This window comes from Thermobia domestica, chromosome 9 (genome assembly GCF_964235325.1).
Source record: "Thermobia domestica chromosome 9, izTheDome1.hap1.1, whole genome shotgun sequence".
Classification (NCBI taxonomy): domain Eukaryota; kingdom Metazoa; phylum Arthropoda; class Insecta; order Zygentoma; family Lepismatidae; genus Thermobia; species Thermobia domestica.
The window spans coordinates 80,546,183-80,570,200 of record NC_137462.1 but is presented as its reverse complement, the minus strand read 5'-3'; the positions used below and the strand labels follow the sequence as shown (position 1 = coordinate 80,570,200).

Genomic DNA, 24,018 nt, shown 5'->3' with positions numbered 1-24,018 from the left:
GAAGAAGCACTGGGTGAAAGATAACGTGTTAAGTATGAAGCGTTTAAGATCAATCCTTCAAACACTACTGAAGGGGGATTTCTAACTTAATTTCATACATATATGGTACCTTAAAATAAAAGATTTCGACTAAAATTGCCACTTTAAAAACTTCATTTCAGAGAATGGCTATGAGAAACAATAGGGTCATTGTAAAATACATTATGAAACACACACACTCAAGACTCTATCTACCTTCAAAATGACATTTCCAAAAGTTCAAACGCAACTAAATTGGTTTCTCAGACCTGAAAAAGTTAACCATTCTGAAGTTCATGCAAATATTTAATCTTTCTTCCGAAATAAACTCTTTCAAGTCACCTCCGATTGGGATTTCTCCTTGAAGTGAAAACTGTTCCTTCGTGATTATAAGGTTCACGTACGCCTTTTCGACGCAAAAGATCCAGTTCGGATTCCCGGTGAGAGCGCATGTGTTTCGGAACCCACATTAAGCTGTAGATCTACATCTCATATAGCCTCAGTGCTCAAAGAGACGACAAACTCAAGATCAGCCATCAAACCGAAAACTTATTTACGTCACCTTTTCACTCTCATCAAAGAGTATTAAGCGCTTTTTTTTTTTAATATTACATTTACAATCAAACAAATTAACTTGTAGTACTGTCTTTAAAAATATTTAATTTTAATTTCACATATATATTAGACAACTTAGCATAAAATGATACTTGTAGATCTTCATATTGACCAACACTTTTTTAAATCGCCAATTGATATATATATTTTTATATTATATTAATTATTTCAACTACATTTACGTATAACTTGCAGTGCATATGTAGAGTAAACAAAAAAAGCAATCCTATTATGGTCATTTTTATGCAACAAAACATTGAATGATGATTTTAAAATATTCTGCATTAAATTAGAAGAAATTTTCGATAAAATAATTTTGATACTTTCATACTTGTTTATGTAGTAATGTAACGATTTATCACAGCATTGTGTACAAAAGGAATTAACAAATGTAGTTACTTTTCCTAGAATATTTAAATTAATTTGTATTGCAAAATTATACAACAAATATAGTTAGCACTACATAATGCATAATAAATAGGAAAGTAATGTTTTATTAAAGTTGCGGGTATGTTGACTAAACTTTTATTAAAGTTTCATTTTCAGGTTGTGACAATCAAGTTCCTTCTTTTTATTGAAATCTTGATAATTGTAATATTTGATAAATATAGAAGTTTGAATTATACTTTGTGCACATATTCAAATTGAATAGCATTAAATTAGTAATATTGAGAAATTTTTTTTTGGATTAAAAGGGATTGTTGAGTTGAGTTTAACGTCCCGTTCAGCAGCGAGACCATATAAGACGTGGACCTACTGATTAACGTGAAATCCGAACCACATGAGCTCCCAAAGGGAATCGAACCCGGGCCTTCCACGCTGGATTAAAAGAGAGTTGTTTAACAAAATATCACTAACAAAGTGCGAACATAATAATAAATATAAAAAACTAGTATGCCGGATTTGAACTGCTGATCATCACCAAACGTGAACATTTAGTGAGAGCACACTAATTGATTGCTCCACGATTGCTAGTTTATTAAATACATCTCGATAACACATATAAACAAATTATACGAAAAGAGGTGGTTGCTCCTTTTTTTAGTTTATTTAAATGGTTTTCTCAACATAATAAGTAATGTCGTCTTGTCAATGTTTTGTTAAAATTTGCATCCTACGGGGGAAATGGAATTTTAAAATTTAGCCTATAAATAAAGTATCTCCAAAGTCCCTCATGTTATATAGATGAAGTTTGATATATAAACTCCTCACTAAAATAAATGGTTTGGTGTAATCGAGTTTTCGAATATTCAGCATCTACAGGAAAAGGTATAAAGGTAATTTATATAATACTTTCTCAACATATAAATATGAATCGAAGTTTTCTGTCTCCTGATCACAGGTAAACGCTGAACTATGTAAAACGAATTTTTGAAAATCAGAATCACTTGGCTAGAGTTGAGTTGATTTTGAGTTTAAAGTCCCTTTCAACAGCGAGGCTGTATGAGACGCGATCTACTGATTACTGTGGAATCCGAACCACATGAGCTCCCTCCGGGAATCGAACCCAGGTCTCCCACGCCAAATCATTTGGCTAGAGTCGTGATTTCACCACCTCACTGTCGCCAAAATATATATCCTAAAGCGGAAGGAGATTCACAATACATGATAAAATAGTGTATCCTGCAAGTCCGTCATTACGGACTTGAATCTACTGATATAAATTCGTCAATGAAGTAAGTGAAGACTTATTCCAGCGTTTAGGATAGCTTGGCTTCTAAAAGGAGAAATGGCAATTTGTAAAAATTAAGTTGATGTTGATTGCCTCATTACCACGTACTGATGATTTCAGGGGGTAGCACAGGGGCACATTTTCTCCTGGGACCAATAAAATTCTTACCACCCTCGTCCAAACTTCCGAAAAAAACAGTACTTTTGGAGTGCTACTTTTACCCTGTGTATTGAAATTCTCCCCCGGGAGAAATAGTTTGTACTCATTACTTTCATCACTGATAATGGCTTCGAAGATAGTCGAATCAGTTTTCTTTTTTATCATATTGCTTTCATTAGAATCGGTATCCTAAGGGAGAAATCGGCTCCAAATTTGTGATAAAAATATAGTATATTCCGATACTCTTCAAATAGGCAGATTAAATTTTGTTTATAAACTCCTTTTGAAAAGTAAGATGACACTTGTCCCAATAAAGGAGTATGACCCACATGCGAAATTCTTGGCCATCCTTTGTATAGCCAAGGTTTAGCCCCTTCGTGATAAAAAAAACGAAAGTATTGTTTTATTAAAATTAATGATATGTTGATTAAGTTTTATTAAAGTTTCATTTTCGCGTTATGACAATGAAGCTGCGACTTTTTGTAAAACTCTTGATAATTTTAACACGTTTAAAGGCAAAAATTTGAATTGTTTGCCCATATTTAAATTACTAACATAAAAATAATAATATCAAACACCTTTTATTAATAGAAGAGAGCTGTATAACGAAATCTCGCGAACAAAATTTTAAAAATACTGTAGGTACGGAGCTGGAACTAATGATCATCGAAAAATTGGGGGGCACTAAATCATGCTTTAACAAATCACCCCACTACTTGTTGGAAAACACTATAATGAATAGAGAGAACAAGCGTTTCTTAAAAAAAGATAAAAAAGACTGTAGGGTATGTGATTTGTACTGATGGTTATGGAAAAATAAAGTATAAAGAGCAAGCGCTAAATAACTACTCTACAAAGGTAAGTTAAGAGCGGACTACTTTGCAGACGCATATAAGAAAGCCACTAACACAAAATGCATGATTTTTTCGCATATTTTGTAGCTTATTTCTATTTATTCCTTTGTTTACGTGTAAAATGCTTAATATCATTATTAGAGCTATTCCATATGTGTAGTAACTAACATTATGACAGACATACTTTGCATTTTTAACAATTTCTGAACATGAATCTTTGAACCTTATGCGCTCTGAAAGGAGATTCAAGTAGAGATCTTAAAGATAAAACATGTCTAAAATATCAAAAGTGAACTTGACTCCCTCGTGCACTGAATGTGCCAGGTTTAAGTTAAAGATCAATTCACACATAGTGTGTCATGCCCATGTCATTCCCCTGCCATGATCCGTCCGTGTCACTGCCGTGATCATTCACACATATCATGCCGTTCTGTAGCGTGCCACTATTTATTTCTACGCCCTTTCCCTTGGTTCGGATCAACTTGGTGTCCCTTCGTGTGCTACGAAGAAAACCGAAGGATCGCGGCCGACACAGTTTATCTTCAAGCTATCGAGTAAAAGTGGTTGAATTATATAATTGTATTTTATTTATTTATTTATTTACTAAACAAATTTCCGATGTAGCAAAAATACCATTATTTTTGTAAAATGTTCATTATTTTCATGAAACAGAGAGAATTTTCTACTTGGCTTTATAACTATCCCTACTAATTTTTAATCGACATCTAATAGTTTACGTTCATTATTTCTGTCTATTACCTGCATATTACTTGCAGAAACTATGCGGAGTAAATGTTTTATTTAATTACTGTATTATGAAATTTTAGTCATATATTAATTAAAATTCCACTATTTGTAAGTTTCTCATTTCGGTTACGAAAATGATTATAAATGAAGCTTCCGCTTTTTATAAAATTCTTGACAGTTTTAATGTTTTTAAAGATATAATTTTAATTTATTTGGAAATATTCAAATAAACTAGAATGAAGAGAATAATACTAACGAGCATTATTAGAACAAAACCTTGTTCCTTAAGGAATTCACAGAATCAAGCTTCTAAAAAAAAAAAAAAAAAAAAAAAGTTACTATAGGGTATGGGATTCGAAGTGATGATCGTGGAAAAATAAAGTATGTAAAGTAGAAGCTTTAACCGACTACTCTACGAAGGCACGGTAAGGGTTGCACCTTGGCAGATGCATGTAACGAAATCACTAACACAAAATGCCTGATCGCTTCGCACATTTTGTAGCTTATTTCTATCTAGTCCTTTGTTTAAATGTAAAATGCTTAATAGCAATGATTGTTAGAGCTGTGCCACATGTATAGTAACTAAAATTATGACAGATTTACGTTGTATTTCTAACAAAGCATAAAATTCCCTCCCTCTTTGTAAATTTCGCTGCGCGTTTGCCACGTTTACGAAAATGGAACTTAGAATTTTTCGATGAAAGTTTCGGAGATTTCTTTTTTTTAATTATAACTTGCTTATTTCTTAATTTTTTATTGAAATAGTTTCTGGAAATATGTGTTTTGTTTTTCTGCTTATTTCCAGGAAGAAATGTGACATTTTCTATCACAAGAAAGAGAGTTATTTCTATTTATGTAATTTCTAAAGACATGCGACAACAATTTTGGACATAAGTGTACCTTTTAATCCACTCAATATAGTTTTTGTATCTCTGGTGTAACCCCCCCAGAAGAGGATTTTTTTTTATATACAAATAAAACCCATCCAAGAGTTTGGAGCTCTTAAAAGTAGCTCTAACCAGCAGTATTACAACCCACCGCTTCCCCTTAGAAGTCCGTCCTGGATCCGCCACTGGGCAGAACACATTCTGAGGCAGAGCCTCACCTCTGGAACTGATTTATAGTAATTTATAAGTCCCAATTCCTTAACCTTCCTCTACAAGCTCTGATTAAAATGGAAATTATGCGTTTTCTGCTGGAACAGAATTCTTCGAGATGTTATTGCTGTTTGCTCGAAATCCAATTGGATTAATTTCGGACTCCAACCATTAATATTAGCAGTGGCGTATTTAAGGGGGACTTCCGGGCTTAAGCCCCCCCGAAATATTATTCACTATATTAAAGTAAATGAAATATCTTGCAGAATTTTCACATTTCCAGGACTAAAGTTAGCAAAGACCCCCCCTCCCGGAAATAAAATCGTAAATACGCCACTGAATATTAGCCTTCATCAAACTGAAAAATCCCTGATACATCTTACTAGCTCTTGGTAAAAGGTCGAAGATCAAAGGGACAATATTCATTTCCTCCAAGTTATGTTTCCTTTCTTGAAATTTCAATACTGTCTGCACTGAAAATCCTGATGAAAAGCGCACGGATTCTTAGAGGTTTCGATTGCTGTGATAGTTTCCTTCAGGTGGCCCGCGTAGTCTCTTCATATATCCATAACCTATTAAAATCAGCCAATCAGAATGAATCACATAATATTAGGCTGTTCAATCTCCATCTCCACATCCTTTATTTATATATTTATTCTAATTTAGACTAACGTGGGGTGAAATGGGTGCTTTTGGCGCACGTTCCACGGTGTATACCGCAAATGTCCCATTGTCTAAGGGAAAGTTTTGAACAGTACCGCAAATGTCCCAGAAAAACTGTTTTTCTGGTTGTACCGCAAATGTCCAATACCGCAAATGTCCAATACCGCAAATGTCCTGATACCAAATGAAAATAGGCATAACAGAAAAATATGACGTCATCACCCCTTATGTCTGGACGCAGAAAGGCGTGAAACTATACGTAACGTATTCTACAATGGTTCCAGGCTTGAAATAAGAAATAAATAAAAAGCTTTATTGGTACTTCTTAAATCGAATAATGAACACACTACTCTATTACCTAAAAAAAGTGATAAAATTTAAAAGGGTTTAAAAAAATAAAACAGTTTAATCGATTCAAATTAAGAGAAGTAATCTCAGTAATCAAAGATTTCTTTCCTTAGTTTGAAGCAATAACAATATCTTTTTATTATTATTATTATTATTATTATTATTATTATTATTATTATTATTATTATTATTATTATTATTATTATTATTATTATTATTATTATTATTATTACCTAAATAGCCGCCATAGAGTTAGCGGTGATAGGAGCAGATGTAAGAACCGTACAAACATAACTTTAATTGAAAATCATCAGCTCAATACCGTACTCCGTTTGTAAGCTGTAACACACCAGGGAAGGAAGTTTTCTTTAGTTCACTTGGATAGAATCCAAAACGGCGTTGCGAGAATCTGTCAACGGACATTAGCCTATTACTAAGAATAATAGAAAAAAGAAACCAGACAATAGGAGAGCGTAACAGCCAGCCAAATAAGATTATGATGACGTCAATGATTATATTTTTTTTAATGTGAAAATAAAAGGTGTGACGCAAAAGGCAAAGATATAATCAAGAATATTATTATTATTATTAAAAAAAAAAAAAAGGTGATGCACAATGTAGGTGGTGGTAAAACGAAGAAGGGTATAGATGGAGGTATCAACATTAGAAAAAGAAAGCAAAGACGATAGACAGTTTGCGTGGGTATTTCTTCATCTTCGTTGCCTCGTTAGACAAAGAAACGGAAAACACTATTATTTATATGTACTGTGTGATATATATCATCACATCATCGCCATCGCATTACGTGCTTCATAAATGACTTGTAGATTGAAGGAAAAAAAAAAAGGGGTTTTGAAGAGGAAAATATCTCAATCTTCTTCTACTGACAGAAATATGTCAAGAAGACTCTTGCTTTATTGGATATTCGAATGACGCATACGTTGTAGTAGTAGGGTTTTATAAGAATCCATCCATATGTGGCAACTACATAGCGCAAGCACAGCGTGTTCCCAATTCTTCTTCTTCCCTGGTTTTATCTGACGGAGCCATTTCTTCCGTGCGTCACAGACTCTTTGACAAATCAGGTCACACACACACACACACTTACAGTTTATTGAATACAGTCTGTATACAAAGACTTCTTAACAACAAAAGACAAAAATAACATTCTTTTCAAGGCAGTACGGTACAAATAACTTTAGAAGTGGATGCCGTCTTCGATTTTTCTACCGTCTCCTTTAGCCTAACCGGCATAACCGTGGGACGTAAAACTCAAAATTTCATTTCATTTCATTTCATTTCGATTTTTCTACACTGGAACAAGGGATATCCAATCTCCTTTCGCATATCAAATACTCCAGAGATATCACCACCATAAGGATTACGGGCAGGATTGAAAATGTGTTATTGGAATTTTTGTGGGGCGGAGTAGATAAAATAGAAGCACTGTCACGTGCATATCACATGAAGGAGTTTGGTTTGTATGGCGTGATATTTTCTCAATTAAATTGAAACCGGAAATGGTAGTAGATTTCTACCATAACGATTTAGTAGAGTGATTAGAGTGGAGTTGAAATATATATTTTGGGACGCTTAATTGGTTGCAAGAAAACCGCTCTCTCGCTATTTCCGTTCTTACTCTATGCTGAACAACGTTAAAAACCGGAAGTGATTGGTTTCTGACACTTCCGGTTTCGACATAGAGTCAGGAGAGAAGTTGACGCCTGTTTTTTAGGACACTAAATCGATTCCCAAAAAACACTTCTCGCTATCTCTTTTCATTTTTGCTCTGTGTAGATCAATATTGAAACCGGAAGTTGTAGTAGGAAGTGATAAATACCTACTAAGACTTCCGGTGGAGGAAAGATGGACATGAAATGCATTCTTGGGACGCTTAAAATCGACAGCACGAAACCGCTTCTCGCTATCTATTTTATATTACCGTTTGTGCTCTATAGTGATCAAATATTAAAACCGGAAGTAGTTTATTTTTACCACTTCCGGTTGGAATAAAACCCCAAGCAAATAAATTCGATTCTTAACATTCGACCCATTTCATCCTGGCCAAAATTGATGATGATTCATCAAGAAGTTTCTGAGATCTTTTTCTCCCGGACGAACGGAAAGACGGACACAAGGGCAGAGAGTAAATACAAAAAGAAGTTTTGGTAAACAGTATTTAAATCAATGAGCACCAAAAAAGGAAAAAGAAAGAAAATAAATATAATTGAATCGTTGAGTTCGAAAACCGGTCATTTCCATCGAAGCAAATTTAAGAGGAGTGACAAACAAAACTAAATTAGTCAATATGCATCTGACATATGGGGCTGTTTTCATTTTCGGTCCGTAAACTGACATTTTTCTACTTTCCAAAATGGAAGTAACCCTATATGTCAGATACATTTTGACTAATTTAGTTTTGTATGTCACTCCTCTTAAATTAGCTTCGAAGGAGATGACCGGTTTTCGAGCTCAACGGTTCAATTGTATTTAGACGTGTATAATCTATTTAAAGACAATATATCTTAGTGAAAAACCTTGTAGGGTAAGGAAGTAAGTTGAAGACCAATAACATTCCTACATAATACGTGTCAACGAGACGCCATACGTCCCACAGACCCTGCACTAACTTTTAACAGCACTAGTTTGAATTTTAACGAAAATACCCACGAGATTTCCCTTGGCTTTCAATGGACTGTTTCTGTCAGAGGACGTCCCAAAGTGGAAGGATGTGATTATCCCTCAAAGAGCCAAAAAATGTCATGAGAAATCCCGTTTCCGAAATATAACCTGACATCTGGACTTCCACAGGAAGAGGATGCCCAAGTGACGTCCACTGTGAAATTGGGAGGTTATTTGAAGATATCATTATCCTGGAACAGAGACGGTTTGGGTCTGTGGATCAATCGGACGTGACCCACTCTGACTCACCATGACACTCTGACCCACCGACCCACTCTGCTCAGTATATTCTAGAAAGTATCTTCTGAATATTGGTAAATTTGTCTACGTTTTGCTTTCAAGGTCTCCATTTTTCTTTTTTTTTCATTCGTTTCTATTTACTTACCTGAGATGAGTATATCTAAGTAAAAAAAGAACTTCAGGCACTTTTGGATATTGATATTTCTAATTGTAATAATAGCAATAGGACTTACTATTTGACATTCGTGGCACAGCCTGTGCGTTTTCTGAGGAGCTGATTATTGGAAAAAAAAAATGTTTTTGCATCACCTCTAATATATGAATTAGTATATGAAAAATTGAATGTAACTATGTGTGCGTGATATTCACGGCCAAATCTCAAAGGCAAATAAAATGACTTTCGGTATATACTTAGGCCTCAATTCCAATTGGGATGTTATCATATCACTTTCATTATAATACATATCCTAAGGGGGAAGTGGGAGTCCGGATTTTTGGAAAAAATTGAATATCTCACGAGAGGTTCACATTGGGCGATAGGTCATGGTGGGTCGTGGGTCAAGTTTTCATAGACTCACACTATCTTCGTCCCGGAATTGACATCCATGAGATATTTCTGAGCTATGTGAGTTGCCAAACATCTTCCACACGTTTTCTGAACGTCTGTTTCTATTATTTTGGATCTTGAGATTTTATAATGATTAAAAAAGAGAGAGAGAAAAAGAAAGAAAGAAAGAAAGAAAGAAAGAAAGAAAGAAAGAAAGAAAGAAAGAAAGAAAGAAAGAAAGAAAGAAAGAAAGAAAGAAAGAAAGAAAGAAAATCTTTTACATCTGTAAACTAAGATTTTCTTTTCAGTTTACGTCGCTATTTCATAGAGATCTCTTAAAACAACAGATATCATGCAGCAAAATTTAATAAAAGTAAAAGCTTTTTTTTAAAAAAAAAAAAAAACTACTGTATAGAAAGAGTGGCTTCGAATGAATACGTGATGAAAGTGTATTTAGCTAACGAATGAATGAATTAGGTTAATTTGTGCCATAAATACGTCATCTTGGTGCTTGAAGAGAATCCGAAACCATTACTTAGTGATTTTAATGATCGCAACGATTGATTTAATGGACGTAGTAACTCAAAAATGTTTCTCCTCGCTCTCCTTCAAAGTACGTACATCAATAAAATACGTAATGCGGTCTACTTTTCTGCGCCGTTCCCTGTGAATAGCCTTCACATAAGTTTTATCTTTGCCCACTATTGTGATATTACATACTTAGGCTATAAAATACGGCCTTGGGGGACTTGAACAAAGAAAAGGAAAATAATTTAATATCGTTTTTCTCATCTCGCAGAAATTATTTTCTTCCAATAACAACTCAGACTAGCTGGTTAAGGCTGCAAAAGGTTATATGGCCATTAAAACGGCTTTTAGTTTAAAGTTGTGTGATCATCGTATTGATTCCTATTATTTCTGGCCTTCTATACTAAATTAAAGTTTACAATAATATGTTAAATCGCTGACCTACCTAGTTTGATCACGTATTGACTAACGCCATGGCCTATGGAACCCGGAGGTTCAATGCCGCGTTTACAAAAGCTCTCCATTGACTTCAATCGTTAGCCAACTGGATCCAGTTTTTATTTAGTATTCTTATTTCTGCGAGAACTATCTTAATATTGTTCTTCCATCTGGGTCTATGTCTTCCCAATAGTCGCTTCCCAATTGGCTTTCCAGTTAAAACATTGAAAGTGTTCCTACTTTCTTGCAGTTACCACCTGAGCCTCCTAAACTTGATGACCCTAACAATGTTTGGTGAACTGTATAAATTATGTAGCTCCTCGTTATGAAGTTTCACCCATTCCCGTTCCTCTTGGGTCCGAATATTCGTCTCAGAATCGTATTCTCAAATGTTTTCAGTCTGCGTTCTTCCCTCACAGTAAGTGACCATGTTTCGTAACCATACAGAACAACAGCCATGATTATCATTTTATATATTTTAAGCTTCAAATTCCTCGTCAGAATTCGAGACGACGAAACATTTTGAACTGAATAATAACAAGGATTTCCTGCTTTTAGTCGACACTTCGTGGATATGATTTTGGGTGGTCCTTTTTGATAACGTATTATGAAGCTATATTGGTATTTTAAATAATAGTGAATTGGAAACTGAACTACTAACTGAATATTTAGGTGTTACATGTAAGATATGCTTTTCTACATATGACTGGCCCCGCATAGCGTATTTGCTAATGCTCTCGCCTTTGGTGCGAGCGGTCCCGCGTTCGATTCCCGGTGAGGACACTCGGTCGAAAAAGTGTAAAACGCTTTTTCAGGCCAGCTACCCTGAATGAGGTTTTGCTGGGTCTTCCTTATTCACACCAGGCAAATGCCGGGGTGATGCCTAACTTATAGCTTCCTTCCCGCATCCTTTCTTCCTTCCTTCCCTTTCCCCGGATTGTGTGCTCGCCGAGGGGCGTCATCCCTCAAAACGTGATGGGCTAAATGGCCCAGAAATCTAACTCCTAATCCCTTTTCTGCATATGCCCGATTATCATAGCACTTGTTGCAGTTTCATAACATCTTTCAATTGATATTACGCATAGTGCTGCCCACGAAATGAGTAGTTTTCCATCTCGAAAATGAGATGAGAAGAACTATTATAAATTCGAGACAAGACGAAAAATATAACAATTATCGTCCCGTGTTCGAATCGAGATGAGAAATTTCACGAGTCTCGCGAGCAACTCAACCCACATCTTAGATCTCAAACAGTGCTTTTGTGTTACACGATTTGTAATATAAAAAAACTATAGATTGATAAAGTGATTGAACCAACACAATGAACATCACTTATAAACGTTTAATGATACTCAAGTCATTACTCAATATACTCCCCTAATAAATGTTGTTTTACCACACCCTTTGTGGACTTTTCATGATGTCGAAGAGGAGATATTAGATACTACAAATTAGATATCATAGAAATGCTCATCAACAAGCAGAGCTTTACTGATCTCTGTCAGATAATGTTATTGTAGTTTTCCTTCGCATAGCTCGACTGCCCTTTCATTTCAGCTTTACTACATTTGATTTACTAATGAAATATGACCACATTCGAGAGACGTAATATTAAGCTGACAATGTTTATTTATTAATTGCTTAGTTTAGTAAGAATCTTAGTTTACGGCGTATCCCTGTAGACAGACAAGTAATATTTTCGTGCATTGGCTATGCTGGCTTTCATTGTCAGTCTTGCAGATCCCTTTCGCTTCGCGGATGTTCCTCTTTTCTATGTGGAGTCTAGTGCGAATAACTCGTGTTTTGAATGGCTACGCCGATGCAAAATCCTGCCAAATGTGAAGTGCACTCCATCATACTGTTGTATGATTTTATTTTTATTTCTCTTGAAAATGTGTAAAAAGGTTAAAATTTAACTTTTTTAAAAATATTGTTTTATCACGTTGAAAATAAAACACACTTTTCACTATTTGTGAAAACAAAGTAATTTTCGAAATAACAAGCAGAATATCACATATAGGTCAAATTCTAAAGATAACTGCTTACTATATATATATATATATATATATATATATATATATATATATATATATATATATATATATATATATATATATATATATATATATATATATATAATGTTGATTTCTATGGATCTCCAGACTCGTTATCACTTGTAACTAGTAAAATTCATGCAGAAACACGATTCTGCATATTTTAGTTAAAACTTGGATTAGAATACTTGATTTTGTACTTTGATTTCTTTAAAAACATATAATTTGTCAGCTAAATAACGATAGAGGGTCGAGCAGCAAAAAAAAAAAAAAAAAAAAGTCTCAATTGTCTGTACATTTAATAATGTCTTCCTTGCTTGTGAATTAGGAGACAACTTTTATTTTATTTTAATCATGTATTTTTTTAATATCAATATCAATTAACTGAATAAACTTTGTTAATATAGTGTAGGGAAATTTACATACTTTCATTTATCCCATATCTATATTTTATTGGTTCCTTAAACTTTATTTTTGACTAAGTACTTAATGTTTTGTTTAATTGCATATTAATTTATTTATAATACATTTTTCTTCTTTATGTTGATAAATTAAGATACTAACCGTCCTCTTATGCAAATTACTTTCTCTTTTATTGAAAAATATAATAAAAGGTCATTTATCATTTAGTCATATTAGTTTCTTTAGTTAGTAAGACAATTTTCTTTGGCTCCAATGTCAACCTTTCATTTTAAGCAGTGTTGTTCATCATTTATAAGAAAGCGAACGTCGTGTCAATACGTTTTATCCAAGCACAAGATGAACGCTCATCGGATATTCACAGAGCATTTGTTCCCGATTATGGAAACATTTGGTGAACAAAACTTCCACGACGATAAAGAGATAATGAACGAAGTTGAAATGTGGTTCCAGTAGCAGATACATAATTTTATGACTGTACAATACAGAAGCTGGACGTCGAAATTTGTCCTTGTATTACCACATACATACTTCGTAGTAGAGATTTTCTCAAATACACATTTTTTCAATGAAAGCTAGCCGTTGTAACCTTGCTTCCCGAGTTCGCCTCGTATAAGAAAAAAAAAAAAACATGCTTAGCAGAGCGTGGTTTCGACCCACGGACCTCTGAGTTATGGGCCCAGCACGCTTCCACTGCGCCACTCTGCTACATGCTGAAACTACGTTACCTGTAGAAATATTACTGGAAACTTTATGATCAGTTTTACGACCTCTTTTTAACAGGTAACTTATCAAAGGTATCTGATATTAATAGGTATCTGATATTACACATTAAGTATCAGATGTTATCAAATGTTCTAAGGATAACTTTACTCTTGTCGTCTTCAAAGCAAATTAACTACTTTTTAAAACTATCAATATACTCATATTTTAAAAATAGTATGTATTAATTAAAATTCCGTTAATTCTTATGGTATTAAATAAAAGAAAGCACATATTACTGACTTTTTTTTTTTTTTAGTAACTGGAAGTTATCAAGAATATTTTTAAATAAAAAAAATTAACATAAGTTTTTGGAATTATTATAATCTTTACCTTATGAAATATTATACTCTATACCAGTTTCAAGAGGTTCATAACAGTAGTATATGATAAACAATTTACTTGAATGTTATTCTTCTTTATCTCTTTTGGACTGATGATCGACCGAAGAGTACCACAAAGAACAGACCTCGAGGACCATAGTTTAAGAAACGCTACTCTAGACAAAATATTTTCGATTTTTTTCCTGAACCTACAAAATAATATTCTTTATTCGTTCTTCTCGAATTCATTTCATTGCTTTCGTTTCTCGTTCACACTTTAAATTTTCAGTGATCTAAAACACAATTCATTTCGAATTCCTTTCAAGTTCCTCAACTTTTCTAACATGATAATCTTCGATTCTAGTTTCGTAACGAAACTACTGTAATATAATCTACTGTATTTGGTATTTATTCAACTCTTTTGCCTTCTACCGAACACATCGTCTTCTCTATGTAGATTTTCCTTCATTGCTTCTTTCAAATCAAAGTTGAATAAAGTTGGTACGAGGGGGAGGGGAATTCTGTCGAATTAGTGCTCTCAACGGGACGGGTCGGGTCGGGTTGAAGACCGACCCGACCCGACCCTACCCGTGACCCGAATTGACTGACCCGACCCGTGATCCGACCCGATTGACCGACCGACAACCTGACCCGAGTGACCCGATCCAACAGTCCGACCCGATCTGTAACCCGACCCGTTTGAGAGCACTATGTCGAATACATGTTACTTATCAAAATAGTTGGTCTATGGCAGTGGTTTCCAACCTTGTTTACCTGGCGACCCCCTTCTTAAACCTTGCATACTTCTCGACATCTCTCTTACCTTCCCTTTCGTTGATCTTACGTGTTTTGTATCTGATCCCTTCTGTGATTTCAGATGCAGCATTGAATTCTTAAATCTTCCATAATAATAATAATAATAATAATAATAATAATAATAATAATAATAATAATAATAATAATAATAATAATAATAATAATAATAATAATAATAATAATCTTACCAATTTATATTTACTTCTAGTAAGACTTCTGCATACTCTTGAAGTGCTGTATTATCGTATTTTTACCATCTTTGTTCTTAATGAAACCACAGGTCTTACTCAATAGTTACTTTCTGTTCGTACGATATTGAATTTTAAAAAGGTTTCCCTATAGAATAACTTGCCAACAGAAATTCTACTCACATATCAACTCCTCTGACTAATAATGAGCCTATTTTCAAATATAAGACAATACTTTATTACTTACAGCGTTCGTAACATTTGTAATTACGAATGTACAGTAGTTTATTTTTGTCAGAAACAATGGGCAGGAAATTTGGCACCCCCTCTTTCATAATTGTCTAATAGATGACAACACAATACAAGTGTCTAAATAAAATAACTTTACTTTTAATTTGCTTATATGTAATTAATTTTATACTTAAGTTTAATTCTAGTCTTATTCTAGATAGGTTATATTTGTTTCAAATGTCCATATAATGTATTAGTTGGTTCTTAACTACGTAATGAAATTGTAACTCAATAAAAGAATGACGAAGACTGGTAGATAAATGGAATGATTTGGGCGACCGTTGACTTATAGTTCTGAAATTAGTGTTATGGCAGGTTTGACTTGTTTTATATGTGATGATAGTGTGACAGAGGAACAAGATGGAGTACAAGTGCAGGAAAACGTACACAAAAGAGCAAAACGTTGAGAAGGCTGCAAGAAGAGCTGCACCTCGTGTGACGAGGTCCTTTGCGGAGCCTTTTGATTTTAAAGAAAATTGCTTGTTTCATGGGAAGGATGCAAGTAATGCCTTCAAGCAGAGAAACAAAGAAACCGAATCCCAAACGAGATAGAGTACATGAGATTCAAACTCTAGGGTTTATAGAATCCATATAAGCCGCAGCCGATGATAGAGACGATGCATGAAGTGAGGAGGTTTTACGGAGGATTGGTACTGTAGCAAATCTTGAGCTGCTGAAGGGCAGTACCACAGCACCTGTTTTAAACTATTCTTGAAACCTACTTCAGCAGTCACTCTTCGTACTGGCCGACGTGAAAGTAGTAACGTTTCTGACTGTATTGATTTCAACTGTAACTATATGGAAGAAAATGAGGACATATGCCAATTTACACTAGATGACATTGTCAAAACTTATTCCGGTTATGTTCCCAAAACTGAGACAATTATAAAGAACTTGATTGAACGATACAATAACGATGTAATTGTATTGAGTAGAAGTAATCAGTTCAAGCAGACAACCATATGCTTTCGAAACACTGGCCACACAATTCTGACAAACAGTTGGTATGAATCCAAGAAAACAAATATGCACGATGAACGTCTGCGGGTTGTAAAAACAGCCGTGTAGATCATACGTGAAGACATCAGATCACAAGTGTATGCTCTAGATAAATATCCCTCTCCAGATATGTTTCTGCATGGAATGGACGACGACATTCCAGCTTCTCTAAAGCTATTATTGGACACTATCACAACTCAAAGGAAAAAACGAGGAAGTGAAATGAAGCATGAGAACAAAGTGAAATTCATAGCACATGCAATAATATCTGCTACCAGATCCAGGTCTTTCATATCCCCTATTCTGCTAGGAGTCGGAACATTCTTATAGAGAAAGTATGGATCTAGAAATTTGGTGGATGTGCTGTCTGCTTTGGGATTCTACAGCTCTTACAATGACGTCAGAAGCTTTGAAGTTTCAAGTTTGCAACAACCACTGAAGATTGTTGCCAAAAGTTCTTTCACGCAATTCATATTTGACAACACCGACATAAACATGGATATAATCTATGGCCACGACACCTTTCATGCATGGGAGGTATTCAGTGTTTCACTCCGAAGACATCCATTAGCCCAAGAGCCCCAATTGATAAGGTCCGGTGTATTTCGAGTGCAGCCTCCTTGAGAGAATATGGTACTATACCATTAGTTGATTCCGAAAACCAGGCCAAGGAGGATTGGTCAGTCAGACTGTTGAGAATGTCACCAATAGTGACAAAGAAGTGCTTCCAATGTCAACTGATTTGCTGTGGATGTATGGGAAATGGAAAGAATTAGACTTCATCCCTGAATGGAATGGGTTCATGGAGAGCGTCACATCAAACAAGAGCTTCTTCTTATCACGAATATTGTGCTTACCATTCATTAGGGCTCCACCTTCAAATTATGACACGGTTTACACCGCCCTCAAAACAGCAGCTTAGAAATGTGTAGAACAATGTCAAAAGAGCTGCTTTGCCACTTTTGACCAGCCTCTCTACATAAAAGCTAGAGAAATTGTGGCTTCCTGTGAGCCGGATAGTGATGTGGGTTCAGTGATTGTTCGGCTTGGAGGGTTTCATCTGTTGATGTCGTTCATGGATGCCATTGTTTATATAATGGATGGAAGTGGTTTGCAAGATTTGTTCAATGTCTCGTGCGCATCAGCATCTACAAACTTCATTATGTCAGCCCATTTCTATTCTAGTGCTTTAAGGGGTCACATTTTGGTTCAGCTTGCTCTGGCTAAGAAAATTTTGTCTAAAATGAATGTGATGGAAGAAGAGAACTTAGTAGTATTGACCCTTCTTGGAAGTTTTAGGACTGACAATTTGCAGATAGATCAACCCGGCATGCGTGCATTTATGGTAAAATTCAAGGAAAAACTCCAGGAAAAAATGGTCCAACAGTGAAACTGTGTGTGCAATATTTTCGTATGGTTATTATTCTCAAACGCTTTGTTGAAGGCGAAAGAAGCGATGACTGGCAATTGCGATACCATATTTTCACGCAGGTAGCCACTTCAATTACGCAAAAGCAAGCCAGTTGTACTTGCAACATATGTTGGTGCTTGCAAACCGGCTTACACCTACTGAATATGAACAATATGTTACGAAAGGTTTCTTTACTATCAGAAGGTCACATAAATATTGGTCAGGAATATGGTCAGATATGACCATAGAGTAGGTGCTTATGAGAGATATCTGCATGTGGTGGCTTGTCCTGAGGAGAGGGTATTAGTGACGGAACTAGTGACACAGTTAGAACAGGGGGGGGGGGGGACAGAGGACTTACTGGTATCAAGGGCCGTACGTATTCAATCGAGAAACTCTCTAAGCGGTTAGCGTACGCGCCTTTGGCGTGGGAGGCCCGGGTTCGATTCCCGGCGGGAGCTCATGTGGTTCGGATTCCACGTTAATCAGTAGGTCCACGTCTCATATAGCCTCGCTGCTGAACGGGACGTTAAACTCAAAATCAACTCAACTCAACTCAATAGAGAAACTCGTTCATCGTACACTAATATCATAGAGACACAAAGTCTGTTATAACGGTAACCAAAATATGTATTTACTAAAGAAAAGCAGAAAAATCCATTTATTTACCATTTTAATGGGAAACTTGACCCTTTATATTCTGGAGATCGCAGCTCGCGCCAAGTGAGCTTTGTGGTGGACAAACACCGTGCGCATGTGTTTCCTTGGGATTCTCCCGTTTCCTTGCACTTTCTTCATTCCACCATTTCATTCATTTCTCATCATCACCGTCTCCTTTAGCCTAGCCGGCACGGACATAAAACTTTCATTTCATTTTCATTTTATGTTCTGGACTAGTCGCTCAATGTTCGATGGTACACTATATGTCCCAATGCGGAGAATATTTTCAAAATGGACATCAGTTATCCAGGGAAAAAAATTGAATTCAGTTTAAAAGATTACGTTAAGAAATACACTTTCAATAACGGGGCAGGTGGCCCGGATGAAAGGGTTCAATGATCAGGCTGTTGCGCATGTCTGATTTACATGCTTTTTTGTTTGTTTGTTTGTTTGTTTAGGAGGTCTACTTCTGAAAATTTTCTGTCCTATCACCATTCCAAGCCAAAACAATTCCTTCAGTCTCTCTTCCAATTGCTGCACCTATAACATAAAATTACGAGAATCACTATCCAGAAACAAAACATTAATTTATTAACAAAACAACAACAAGAAAGGTTGTTAAATTCAATATCCGGTTAGGGGAAAAAAAGAAAGAAAAGGTAACGTAATATACTTACTAGCAAATAGAAGAAAAATGAGAACACAAAATGAAATAACAATAAATGGTTACAGGAAATGGAAAAAACAAACATTCATAAATTTAATTTTTTTGTAAGCAATATTACGAAAATATTTCTCTCTTTAATTAAATGATTGTATATTCGCAATTAAGTGCATACTTCACATAAACATAAATAACACTTTCACATAAGCAACATAAATGTTATATTTACGTAGTGTTAAAAGCTTTTATACTAGTGCAAAAAACACGAAACAAATACGAATATTTATAATTGTCTAAATGGAAAACCGAAGAAAAACATAGCAATTTTGTGTATGAAACAAGTATCTAATTGGCTTTAAAAAAAAATGTTATACAAATTGCCTGCTCGCTAGTGACATCTTGTGGTGTCATGTAGGGGCCTCGCAGCCAGCGGTAACTGCAGGCCTGAATGAAATTTAGTAATTAGCGTGGCTTGCAGCCTGAGGCGTCTTGTTTCTATAATATATAAGGATTAGGAATATCTAAATGTTTTCGTCTAGATGTTTATGCAACCTGTAACTTTTAAATGTTTTGAAGTTTGCATATTAGCGTAGCTGGCACACTGAAGAGTCTTGCTACTATCATGATAAAATAATTACTGATAAATTTGTAGCACTTGATATAGCCGACATACATACACAGTGTGACAATACAATTCCCGGGCTGACGTCATAATATGCAAAACAGGGTCGCGGATATATACCTAAGTTTCCGGCAAAAAGCCCGTCTAACAAAAGCCCACCAGTGCTTTCGTATAAGCTGACAAATCATACAAATGAAAGAAATAAAAGATTTAGGATAGTCATCTATATTTTTCGAACTTATTTGCGATTTACTAAATCTACGTAAATCACACCGTGTAAATTAAGAATACGGTAACCACTTTTATAATAGCTATTTTTACTATTTTATAGCTTTTATAATACCTTAAACCATTTAACCACCCCCCGGGTCGAAAACGTATTTTGCTATCGTTAAAGCTTATAAATTTGCTCCCCGGATCGTTTTCGACCCAGTATCATAATTAGCCAAAACGAAACGACGCTAAATTCACCAAGAATAAGTTGAAAATTATCAATTTTCAAAAAAAAAAAAAAAAAAAAAAAAAAAATCAAAATGCAAAACAAAAGATAAGAACATAAATGGATTATACAATGTATATGAGTTTCTGAATCTTTCTTGGACTTTAGTTTGTTTGTAGCTTAGATAGAGATTAAGCTCTAGACTAGGCCTAATGACTTTCGGGGAATAACAATGAGCAGAAATTACTTCTGGCAGTCATGTAAATAGTTTGACAACTGGATGATCATATAATAATTTGTATGTATAATGATAGAAAAAGTGTCTGATGTAAGGGTATACTATAATGTTGTTTGTAACGTATTTAAATGTTAAAGGGCGATTGGCATTCATAATGAATTTGTCGTTATTTCATTGACAAGTTTATTGTGAACTCTTGACTGCCACATTTATCGACGGAACTATCAGAGTATGGGGCATGGATTATGAAAGTACTGGAAGAAATGGGAGCAGTAATAACCAGGTATGTGATTGGTGCAGATTAAGAATAGGGAAATCACAAATACCTATGTCTTACTTGTACAGAGTGACCCAAAAGTAGGTATACACCTCTACATTGATCAAGTATAATTTTCTAGATTAGTTTATTTGCTTCGGCTGTTCTGAGCTTAAGATATAAGTAAAAGACATTAAGAACAAAAAATAAAGAAACTAAGTCTACCTCATAAGAAATTATATAAAAAGCAATGAGTTGATCAGTACGGGACCATATAGCTACCTACTTTTGGACTACTGTATATCTAGTATGTGCATACGCCTTTTTCTTCAAATTGCTTGTGTCCTTTTGGTAGTGTTTTATTCAGGCATCTTAGGAGGGATAATATTCCCCCCAAAGTTGTAGAATCCCCCCCCCAATTTTTGAAGATATAGGTGTTCTGTGTATATATAGCATTTTTTCATGGTACCATTTTCAACGAACTTAAAAAGTGTTTTTTTTTTTAATTTAAACCTCGAGGAGTGTGTAACTGAATATAAGTGTTTTCACTCAATTTTAAAGAAGTATGCAGGGAAGAATATGAAGTTGAGTGATATCTTATGTAAACTTCAAGTGGATGATATTGGGAACGGTTTTCCTACACTACGACATCTAGCTGCCATATTAAGTGTATATCCTATAGGTACCTGTAAAGTGGAAAGATCATTATCAGTATGGCAAGAATTTGTACTAAATTAAGACACACCACATCGCTTAAGTTCACTTCTGTTGATATCCAGGGAAGATTCTCGTGAAGTGGATCTTTTCCATAGGCTATAAGAAATATTTTTAAACTCTGCTATAATGCACCCCTAAGAAGAACTGCACTGCCTTCTTTTAAAACTTAAAATGTAAAATATGTTGGTTTATTAAAAAATTTAGTTCATGGAAATGCAAGAACCTTCTAAATGAGCTTTAATATTTTAATAATTAAATAAATATGGATTTTTATCTGATCAAAATATTATTAGTAATAATTCTTGTATATGGAGAAGCTTTATATTTTAATAGTTAAAAATTAATGTGTGGTAGTGAAGAACAAAGATACGGGTCTCTGAAAGTATATAAACGGTTTCTTTGCACACAGTATATGAAGGTATGGTTGCATAAGTGTATGGTTACTTTCCACTTTTTAATGAGCTCACCCTAAAATTTCAAATTTCACCCCAAAACCGAGGGGACTGGATAAAACACTGCTTTTGAAGATTTCGAGCCTTTCTTAAAATACTTCGGAAAGGGCTTAGGTCCCTTCAAACCGTTTTACGGCAGAAACGAAAAAAATACGTATTTCTTTTACGTCTAGTATCGGCATGCATAGTTTCTATTATGTAGGGATGTGCACGAGACGGGTCGAGACAGGATTTTCCTGACAAAATTCGAGTCGACACGGCTCACGGCTCTTCCAATAGAGCCATATACAGTTTTCGAGTCGAGACATCACTTTTACAGCACATTTCCGAGACGAGACAGCCACAAATCTTGTCTCGTGCGCATCCCTACTATTATGGATGGCTATAACAATCATTTGTCTTTTATTTATATGTTTGGTCAGCTTATACGAAAGCTCGTGTGGGATTTTGTCCACTTACATGAAAGCTCTGGTGGGCTTTTGTCCGCTTTCACAAAAGCTCTTCTGAGCTTTTATCCGGCGGGCTTTGTGCCCGTGAGTTGATGTCGGGTGGGCTTTTTGCCAGTAGGCTTTTGTCCTACACTTGCAAAACATTGCCAGCCCAGGAATGTGATATCCCTTCAACTTTCTATGTACCCATACACACTTTATCTCTCAATGCATGTTTGTTATTTTCTAGAGCGACTGGAGGTTGTTGGAGGAGTCATCTTGTTGGGTGCCCTTTCAAGTTCACACTTGATGACTGTCTTGATGGTTGCCACTTCGTCACTCCTCCTTTGAGATGGAGTTTCAACTTCGGAAGCAGGGGTTAGTTTGGTTAAAGCCTAATCTGACGAGTGCGGTGGATAGTTGATGATCGATCTTTTCTTAAAACCAAAATCCACCTGATAGTGTTTACAGTTATGTGAGGGAACATTGTCGCGTAGAAGTCTATAATTGCCGGAACTGATTAATTGACCTGACACGGATCATATGGAGGAGTCATTTAATGACTACTAAGTTAGTTAACAAGTTGTCATTTATAGTCTGACCTTCTAGAACTAATTCATAGAGAATGGGATCCTCGGAAACTAAGAACCAACTAGCAAGAAGTTAACTCGTGATTTCTTTCCGTATCTTGGATACTATTGGTTTCCCTGGAAGAACTCTCGCCAACGATTGTAATTTGGTAAGAGGCTCATTTCTTCGATTCAAATGTGCTTTTCTATAGACAATGCTTCATTCCCGTGTGGAATTTTGTAGCAATCCATGGGATTCCTTGGCTGATTTTCTTTCATTTTATACACAAAACTTAATTGTAGACATGTGCTTCATCATTAAAAAAAAAAAAAAAAAAAAAAAAAAAAAAAAAAAAGTTACTGCGCATTCTACAACACTGCTGAACTCCACTGCTCGACTGCTGGCCAGAACATGTTGAAATTTGCTGCAGCTTCTCGACAGATATGTGCGCTTGCGGTGCTGTTGTCATTTTTGTGGAGGCTGCTTTGTCTGATAGAAAGAAGAAGAAGAAACAAATGACTCGTGAACTTTATTGCCGTACTGGGTAAACAGAAAACAAAAAATAACTACATTCGATAGCCGATTTTAAAGTAGAGAACTGGTACGTCAAAATAGTAGGTTAGTTGACATAGTGCACCGAATCTAATGGCATGATGATGATTATATTTGATCACTTTTACTACTATAGGGAAATACTAAAACATTTTATTTTAGAATGACGTTTTCTAGTTTAAAAGCAATATGCATATTGTAAAAGTACGATAAACATTTTATATATATACAGACCCGGATTTAGGGGGTGCACCGGTGCACGTCCATTCGTTGTAAATATACACTATCTAATATGAGAAGCAAGCAGTGAAAATAGCAACATTTTCCTAAACTTTCTGCCGTCATGTTTCCGTCCGCTGAAAAGAAAGTGGAGTTTTGCAAAAACAATGGTTTAAGTCGATTTTCTGAAGGTTGAATGGAAATGATTCACCAAGCAAAGCAACATAACATTTGCCAAGTAAGGAAGAAAACAGAAGCCAGGAAGAGAGAACAACAACTTTTCCTGCACATCATTTGGAACTCTCTTTAAAATATCCCCCCCCCCCGTT

General features: G+C 35.2%; 1 non-coding gene across 1 annotated transcript; it reads right to left on the bottom strand.

The window, feature by feature from the left end:
- Positions 1 to 13,718: 13,718 nt before the first annotated feature.
- On the bottom strand, positions 13,719 to 13,790 carry TRNAM-CAU (transfer RNA methionine (anticodon CAU)). Its single transcript has one exon. It is a non-coding gene; the product is annotated as a tRNA-Met (tRNA).
- Positions 13,791 to 24,018: the final 10,228 nt, after the last annotated feature.